General features: G+C 47.2%; 1 protein-coding gene across 1 annotated transcript in view; it reads right to left on the bottom strand.

The window, feature by feature from the left end:
• The window catches only part of NBAS (neuroblastoma amplified sequence), a 364,123-nt gene that overhangs the window by 36,010 nt on the left and 318,743 nt on the right, over positions 1 to 9,370 (bottom strand). The window lies entirely within an intron of this gene.

Here is a 9,370-nt window from a genome sequence, read left to right as displayed (position 1 = left end):
ATGCCTAATGTTTAGGTGTCTAACTGGGAGGCTGCGCCTCCAGAGACCAGGTCCTCTTCTAGGGTGCTGTTCTTCTTTGTATAGCCCTCAGAGCTCCTCTGCCCCAAACTCCATGGGATGTGTTTTCCCTTTAAGACACCTCTGGTTGTACTTGAGGAGCTTTAATTGTGGCATCTGTCCTCCCTCATAGCTGTGCCCATGCCTTGTAGGTATTTTTCTGTTGTCATTTGGAGGGAGTCTCCTGGCCCCAAAACAACATTGGACCCCTCAGGCTCCAAAACTTTTGTCTGGGCTTCAGCATCCTTAGTTTTGGCCCTTTTCCTCTGGCTGAACCCTCTTAGCCCAGGGCCACTGCTTGGGCCTCAGCCTCATTTTGCTATCTATACCAGTCCCAGGTCCCTGACTCCACAAGGATACTCTTCGTCTTGAGCCAGGTCCCTGGGGTCCCCAATCCCAGCAAGACAAGGTTACATACAGTCACACCCTGCCCCTTTTGGTCACCTGGCTACTGCCTTTGAAAATGGGACCAAGGGTTTCTGTTCAGCCTAACAAGCTGTTCGGTCTCCCCTGCCCTGTGGACCTTCCTAGCTACCTAGCAGACCCAGACTTCAAGGTCCGGGTCCCTGCTGCTATCAGCTTTCTCCTGGCTGCTTATCCAAAATGCAACTGGCCCCAATTCAGCTACGTCTTGCCAAACACTTTAGCCTGCTGCTTTCTCTCCATAAAGTAACAGGAGCTCCTGGTTCCCAGTTTCCAGAGGCAACTGTAACATTATCTGTATCTACCACTACATAGATGTCTCAAACTAAAATAAAGATACCACTTACTAAAACTATATTGTATTTCTCTTGATTACATCTACCATATTTACTCAAATCCAAGACAAACTTTTTTCCCCTTCTATCAACAGGGGGAACCAAAGCAAACCAAACCTCATCTTGGATTAGACTACTAGTGCTCCAACTCTGCCCTGGCCCTGACCTCAGCTTGGGATCACAGCTGGAACTGATGCTGTTTCTGCTGCTTGAAGTCAGCAGCAATCTGATCAGTGTAGGTTAGGGGCTAGGGCTAGTGCCTGGGATGGATGGCAGTGCAGGTGGGGAAAAGAGTTGGGTACCTGGCAGGGAATGGAACAGCAGTGAGAGCCAGGGATCAGGTAGGAGATCAGGCAGGGGGTGGCAATGTGGGTTATGGATCAAGTCAGGGATCACACTGCTGCCCCAAGGTTTCTCCTGAATGAGGAATCAGGAAGCTAGGGTAGCAGTGTGGGCCAGGAGATGGGGATGTGTTGTCCCCATCCCTTGACCTGTGCTGGTGATCAACAGCAGCTAGGTCAGAGGATGTGGCATCAGTAGCACAGGTGGGGGATCAGATAGAAGCATGGGTCATGGGGATAGGGCAGCAGCATGGGTTAGGGAATGGGGAAACAGTGCCCTATCCTCTGACCTGCACTGTTACACTATTCCCTGATCCACACTTCCACCTTAGCAGAAACACAGGTTAGGGGATGTAGCAGCAACACCTCAGGATATAAGACAAAAGTGCTTATGAGGGACTGGGGGTAGGGGAGGGGATGAGGCAGAAGCCTGAAGGAGGGATCAGGCAGCAGTGAAGGTTGGGGAATGGGTAGGGAGACAGACTAAAGCGGGGCTTAGGCAGGGTGGCAAGTGGCGTGGGGGAGGGGAATGGGGAACAGGCAGCAGGGCCGCAGGCACGGTGCAAGGGTCAGGCTGCCTGTTGTAGTATAAATTTCTGCATATTAGTTGATTTTTTTTCTTTTATGAACAGACAAAACTCCATTTTGTGCTTGTTCCTTGCTTGACATGAATAAATGAACTTTGTATGCCCTGTGCACTTGAGAGTCTGTATGACAGGGTGAATGGCGAAAGAATGGGATTTTCTGCATGAAAGTGAAAGAAGAAGATTTAACTGTTTGTGTAAGTAACAAGGCACCAATGTCTGAGTTACCAGACAGTAAACTAGTTAACGGATGGCTGAAGAACTCGTCTATGATCAGGTACAAAGGGAGATAGTGAGAAGAAGGAATTCTGCATATTTTGGCATTTGATCTACACAATGCCTCAAGGCTGAGATACCAACTCTAAGATACCAACTTTACTGGAAGGACCTCAAATTGAGATAACCAGAAGATGGACAAGAAACAACCTCTAATTAAAAACTGAGCATAGAAAACCCCCAGTACAGAACAAAGACTTGAAATCCCTATAAAAGTGAGATGCAGACAAGCCATAATGGAGAATCCACTCTCTGCAACCTCCTGGAGCACAGGCGCATCTGTTCATCCCTGCTCCCATGACCCTCAATGAGCCTGGGATGGCTACTCGGTGATAATATTGAGTAACCTCTGCTGGTAACTATAATATTTTACTACAGTGGTTTTGTCTGTATGTCTGTTTGTATGTATGCTTGTGTGTGTCTATTTGTGTGACTGGTATGTCCAAGCTTATGTATCTACTTCATGTAATCAATAAATGCGGCTTTTTGCCTTATCCGGCTTTATAAGGTCTCGCTCTTAATTTGAGCAATTGGCAATTGAAAGTAACACTGTTTCACCTGTGGTTGTGGACAAATTTAATATAAGTTTCCTTTTATAGAGTCCAATTAGTGAGGAGTTGTCTGAAACTTGATGTCTTGGATTCACGTCAGTATGGTTTTCTCTTTGTTTTGCTTGACTGCATAATGACAAACTTTCCATCTACTTGCTGCCCAATGTCTGGATAGATTGTGTGCTTTAGTTGGGGCTTTTATCTAATAGCTGATTAAATCAGCTTTTAGATAAAAGCACCAAAAAGCCCTGCTGAAGTGCCTGATCCATACAAGCGGTGCAGAGTTGGGTCAAAGTAACGTGCTGCTTCTTCCCGTAAAGTGCATTTTTTGTTTTGTTTTTTAATATCTGCAAGCAGCCATAATGATTAAGAAAATACCTTACATTTCTTACAAGAGAATGTCAACAAAGTAAATGCTAACTACTTGTTTTAAGCTAAATATTAATTTACATATGGAACTTTTGCTAATACCCTTATATGCCTACTGTGGCTTCTGCTTGCCACGGCACAGCTCTCAGTATTACTGTAAATGATGCAGAATTGGTCACTGAGCTGAATTACTGTGTGTGCATGTCCTCTAAGTAGGCATAATTATGTACATTAGTCACTGCTGCAAGTCCTTATGAACTTTATTTTTGTAAATTATGACAACAAAGGAATGAGCATTAAATCTTAGAAGGGTAATACTAAAATTTAGAACATAAAAACTCTGTCACATTTCTTTTTTATCCAAAAAAGGGAAAAAAAGGTTTTTTTTTTTATTTAAAGAAAATGTCAGTATTTTGACCCATATTTTTCATGCACCAGTTAACTAGAAAATTACAGAACCTGAAGAGCTCAGATAAAACGTATCAGGGGGATTAAAACAACACATGCCTACTCCCGCCAGGAGCTGTGGGATGCTACTGGAATGTGAATTAAGGACTCTCAAGCCTTTGAAAAATGAGGACCTCTGAATTTTTAATTTTGTTAACTAATCATTAGAGAACTGGAAATTGCAAGATTTCTGACTATTTGATAGGTAGCTGCTTCCATAAAGCACATTTTTAATTTTGTAGGAGCTGGCCTGTTTCCCAGCAGTACATTGATTTGTGGGACCACTACTTATAGCACCTAGAGCATAATTAAATATTAAGTCCTTCTTTGATATATGCAAAGCCTGACTAAGAGGATTACTAGGCATACTGAGGGTGGCTTTCACACATTTTCTGGTAATTGAACATTGCAATATCATTAAACTTATCTTTACTCAATAAGAATCCACATCAATCCTTGGCATTACCTAGTGCCCCTTTAGGTGTGGGGAGGAGCTTCAGAAAAGATAGACCACTATAAAGATAAGCAACAAAGGTCATATAAGGATATGAGTTTTCTAATTAGTGTGGTTAGCAGCACTCCAAAATAAAGCTATTTTCCCTTTTAACTACAGAGATGACAGGTATCCAGATTCTAGTGCAATTTAAACTTTGGCTATTCTAAAACTATCATAAAAAGTCTCAAGTACCTTTCTGTCTAATATAGAGATACCAATTTTTCACTGGGGTCTCAAGAAGCTTTACAAGCTCAGCATAACTTTGATCACTTTATTCTCCTGGTGAAAAGAGTTACTTAACAGAAGAGAGGGGTGGTGATGTAAAAAACAGGTAGGAAAAGTTAAGAATAAAAAGCACTGGTTAGCAATTCAGTTCTAAAAATCTTTTGTAGTAAGTGTAATTTCCAGATATATTGACAGCTCACTGTATGCACTTGGGGAAAACAAAAACAACTTTAAATATAAACCTGTTTCCTCAACTATTAAACTGGGAAGTTCATTTCATAAGGTACTTTGAAGTCCTTGGTTATGTATGAAATATTATCACAGCCCAACAGAAATTTGCTAATTTATGCTTTGCTGATACTTCACATACATTCTCTGTGATCTTCACTTCTAAACACAGGCTTCACTGCTGACCTCTGTAGGTAAGCTTGTAAGGCTAGTGCACAGCACTTATGGCACACTGACAGGATGTCTGCTTCAAAAGTATATGTACTGCAGCCTGTGAAAGACTATATCAGGTTATTAGATAGACTCCCCGACTTGTTAATTCACAACATTTCAGTATCTTCATTAGCAATCTGGAAGATGGGATGCAGTGCACCCTCAGCAAGTTTGCAAGGGTGGTGGTGGTGGTGGTGGTGGTGGTGGGGGAGCTGTGTAGTAGGTACGCCTGAAGGCAGAAGTAGGATTCAGAGTGACCTAGACAAACTGGAGGCTTAGGCCAAAAGAAATCTCATGAGATTCAACAAGAGCAAGTGTGAAGTCCTGCACTTAGGATAGAAGAATCCCATGCACCGCTATGGCCTGGAGACTGACTGGCTAAGCAGCAGCTCTGCAGAAAATGACCAGGGGCTGAGACGGATATGAGGTGGCAGTGTGCCCCTGCTGCCAAGAAGGCTAATGGTATACTAGGATGCATTGGTAGGAGTGTTGGCAGCAGATCAGGGGAAGTACTTATTCCCCTCTATTCTGCACTAGTGAGGCCACATCTGGAGTACTGTGTCCTATGTTGGGCCTCCCACTATAAAACAGATGAGCACAAATTAGAGAGAGTCCAGCAGAGGACAACAAAAGTAGTTAGGAGGCTGGAGCACATGCCTTCTGAAGAGAGGCTAAGGGAACTGGGCTTATTTAGTCTAAAGAGGACACAGAGGGGACTTAATAGCAGCCTTTAGCTATGTGGAGGGGGATTCCAAAGAAGATGGAGCAAGATGGTTCTCAGTGGTGACAGAATGAGGAGCAATGGCCTCAAGTTGCAGTAAGGGGGTTTGGGTTGGATATTAGGAAAAACTCTCTAACTGGAAGGAAGGGTCATGAAGCACTGGAACAGGTTACCTACAGAGAGGATGGAATCTCCATCCTTGGAGGTTTTTAAGGCCCAGCTTGACAAAGCCATTGGTGGGATGATCATATTGGAGATGGTCCTGCTTTGAAGAGGGGGGTGGGTGGACTAGATGACCTCCTGAGGTCCTTTCTGACCTGAACTTTCTATGATTCTATGAACATTTAGTAATTCACAAGCAATACTCTGTAAGTTAAGATTCATATTAATGCAGGACAATGAGGAACTGAAAAGCAGGTTCATTCCCTTTAATAGTGTCACCATTTTCCTTTTTTAAAGCTGGTTCTCTTAGCATTGTATACTGACTTAAACCACCAACCTACGGTATCACATGCCTCTGAAAATATGTAGTCTGAAGAGTGGGTGAGCAATGGCACTGGGGCTTGGAGGAGAGGCCATGACCCCGCTAGCACTGTCATTGCTTGCCCCACACAGTCTGTAGCAGCTCTGACTGGCCCACCTCACCCTCCACCTGCCCATAGCACAGCCCCTTGCTGGGAAGAGGCTTGTATTCTCGAGAACCCATGACAGAGGGTGCTGCCCTTGTCATGGTTTCTGCCCCCTCACCGCTCCAGCAGTTGGGGAGGGGGCGGAGCCAGAGGCCAGCCAGCACAGCCCCCTTAGGTGCCAGGGCATGGAAGGGGGTTAATTTTCCACCCTCCCTCCGGCATCTGGCAGAGGGGGGAGGGAAGGAGTTTATTCTGCCGCTCACCTCAAGCTGGGAGCGATTGGTGGTAGTGGTGGTAGGGGCTGGCAGACCCCAGCTGCAGTCCTCTGGGGGCAGAGAGGGAAATAAACCCCCTCCCTGCCCCCTCTGCCTCAGGGGGCCATGGCAGCTGGCATCTGGCCACTCCCCCTTCCCTTGCTGCTGAAGCGGTGAGGAGGGATCACCAGGGGGACCCTGGCTCAGGTCCATGCCAGTGGGACAGGGAGGGGGGAACTAAACCACCCGGCCAGTTCTCTTGAGGCTACTGCTGAGGGCTGGCCAAGCCTCTGTTGCTGAAGCAGCGAGTGGAGAAATGCCTGGCAGGGAGCAGAGGGACAGGACCAGCCAGGGCTGGAGAGCATGCCAGGATACTGGGGGACTCTAGTTTAATTTAAACCAGGAAGAGGTCTGGGACAGAAGTTTCATAAACCAGTCTGAGCTCAATCAGTTAAGTCTGATACTACGTTGAACCAGGTTTATGTCAAACTGGTTTTGACCATTTTGAAACTGGTTTATGTGCACTGAACTTATGTTCTGTTACAAATTTAAACCAGTTTCTGATCACTTAAACCAGTTTATGTGCAACTTCTGTCCCTAGCCCATGTGTATCAGTGTAGCTGTGTTGAAAAATGGTGGTGGGGTGCTTTGAACTAAAGCTTGTTTGATTTTTTAGCGCAGGGGACGCTGATACACGTGACACTCGGTCGCTAATTAAAGTGCCTCCCTGAGCACATGTAAAAATGCCTGAAGTCAACTGATTTAAGTTAAACTGTTCTATTAAACTTCTATCCGAGATCATTTCCAGATTCAAGTTAACTCACAGTCCCTCAGCACTCCAGGATGCTTTGCAACTCCCCTGCAAACCCCACATCACAGAGTGGGTGGGCTAGCCTTCGCGTGCACTGTCTGCTCCAGCCAAGCAGGACTGGCCCTGGGCACTCAAAGAGCTGAGGCAGCACATAGCAGAGCTGGACAGGGTGGAGGTGGGAAAACAGTGGCCTCATTCCCCCAGCCTGTCCTGAAGTCCTGGGGTGCCAGGGTTCCCCGCTTCCCCCAGGACCATGCGTGTCACTGACACACAGGTGGAGGCGGGGAAGCAGTCCCCCCTGCCCAGAGTTGACCCAGATCCCTGAGCCTAAGTGGGGATGCCCTATCCCTGGTTGAGTTCCCCTAATTCCACCTCTCTCCACTGGGGAGGAGGCTCTTCACAGCTAGACTGGCTGACATGCTCCACCAGGCTTTAAACTAAGCCCACTGGGGGATGGGGTGACAACCGCCACTGCTGGCCTGCTGAGCAACCCTTGCAAAACCAGCAGGCCAAGGCATTTAAGGGAGCCCACCCCTGCCCCAGCCCTGGTACAATCTGTGGGCAAGGCAAGAGCCCCCAAGGGGACACTAGCCCGCCTGTACACAAATGCCAGGAGTTTGGGGAATAAGTAGGACGAGCTTGTCCTCCTGCTTAATGCAAATAATAATGACAACACAGGGATAACGGAGACCTGGTGGGACTCCACCCATGACTGGACCACGGGTATAGATGGCCATACCCTGTACAGGAGGGATCGTGTAGATAAAAGGGGCCAGGGTGTAGCTCTCCACGTTAAGGAAAGCTACACGTCCCTGCAAGCTGATGTTGGTGACCAGGGTGAACGACTGGAGACCCTCTGGGTTAAAATCCATAGGGAACTTACGACAGGGGACACAATGGTGGGAGTCTACTACAGACCTCCCACCCAAAATCAAGAGCTTGACCAGGAGTTTGCCTGGAAACTGGCTGAGGCCGCATGCTCCAGGACCATGGTTGCCATGGGTGACTTCAATTACCCAGACATCTCGTGGGAGGATCACTCAGCAAAACCTGAGTGGTCGCAAAGCTTCCTATTATGTGTGGATGACCTCTACCTGACTCAAGAAGTCTACGGGCCAACGAGAGGTAAAGTGCTGCTCGACTCGGTACTGGCTACTGGGGATGACCTAATCGGCGACCTAGAGAATGATGGGTAGATGGGTGACAGCGACCACGAGCTGATCACCTTCACCATCTGACAAAGCTGGCAAGTCAGTCAGCAACATGGAAGTCCTTGACTTCAGGAAAGCCGATTGACAAGCTCAGGAGGCTCGTCAGTGAGGCCCTAAGGAGCCATGACTGCAGGGGGAGGGGAGTTCAAGAAGAGTGGTTGCTTCCTCAAGGGAGCGATCCTCAATGCACAAGCTAAGACGATTCCATCTCGGAGGAAAGGGACAGGGAGGTCTGGGTGAGGGAGATCCCCTGCCCTCCATAAATGCTGACGTCGTGAAGGAACACCTTGAGAGGCTGGATACCTTCAATTCAGCCAGCCCTGACAATCTACACCCCAGGGTACTCAAGGAGCTAGCGAGCATCATAGCCCAGCCTCTGGCACGGATCTTTGAAAACTCCTGGCACTCTGCTGTTGTGCCTGAAGACTGGAAGAAGGCCAATGTGGTGCCAATCTTCAAGAAAGGGAGGAAAGTGGATCTGGCTAACTATAGGCCCATCAGCTTGATTTCTATCCTGGGGAAGATCTTAGAAAAGTTAATAAAAGAGGCCATCCTTAATGGACTGGCCAACGCCAACATCCTGAGGGATAGTCAGCACGGGTTTGTTGCGGGTAGGTCAATCTCATTTCCATTTACAACCAGGTGACCTATCACCTGGACAATGGAGAAGAGATTGATGTCGTATATCTTCACTTCAAAAAAACCTTTGATCTAGTATCCCATGATCACCTCTTGGCGAAACTGACCAATTGTGGCCTTGGCTTCATCACGATCCGCTGGCTGGAAACTGGCTCTGTGGTTGGCCCCAGACAGTAGTAATAGATGGCAGTCACTCATCATGGTGCCCTGTGACTAGTGGGATCCCTCAAGGCTCTGTCCTTGGACCCATATTGTTCAACTTCTTCATTAATGATGTGGACGCTGGAGTCAGAAGTGGACTGGCCAAGTTTGCCGATGACACCAAACTTTGGGGCAAAGCATCCATGCCAGAAGACAGACTGGTGATCCAGGCTGACCTGGACAGGCTCAGCAAATGGGCAGACAAGAACTTGATGGTGATTAATACCAAAAAATGCAAGGTACTCCACCGTGGGAAGAAAAACCTGCAGCATCCTTATAGGCTTGGCAGTGCTACGTTGGCTAGCACTACGGAAGAAAGAGACTTGGGGGTCATCATTGACCACAAGATGAACATGAGC

Source organism: Crocodylus porosus, unplaced genomic scaffold (assembly GCF_001723895.1).
Source record: "Crocodylus porosus isolate Cpor-Errol unplaced genomic scaffold, CroPor_comp1, whole genome shotgun sequence".
NCBI lineage: Eukaryota > Metazoa > Chordata > Crocodylia > Crocodylidae > Crocodylus > Crocodylus porosus.
This window is presented reverse-complemented; position numbering and strand designations above follow the sequence as displayed.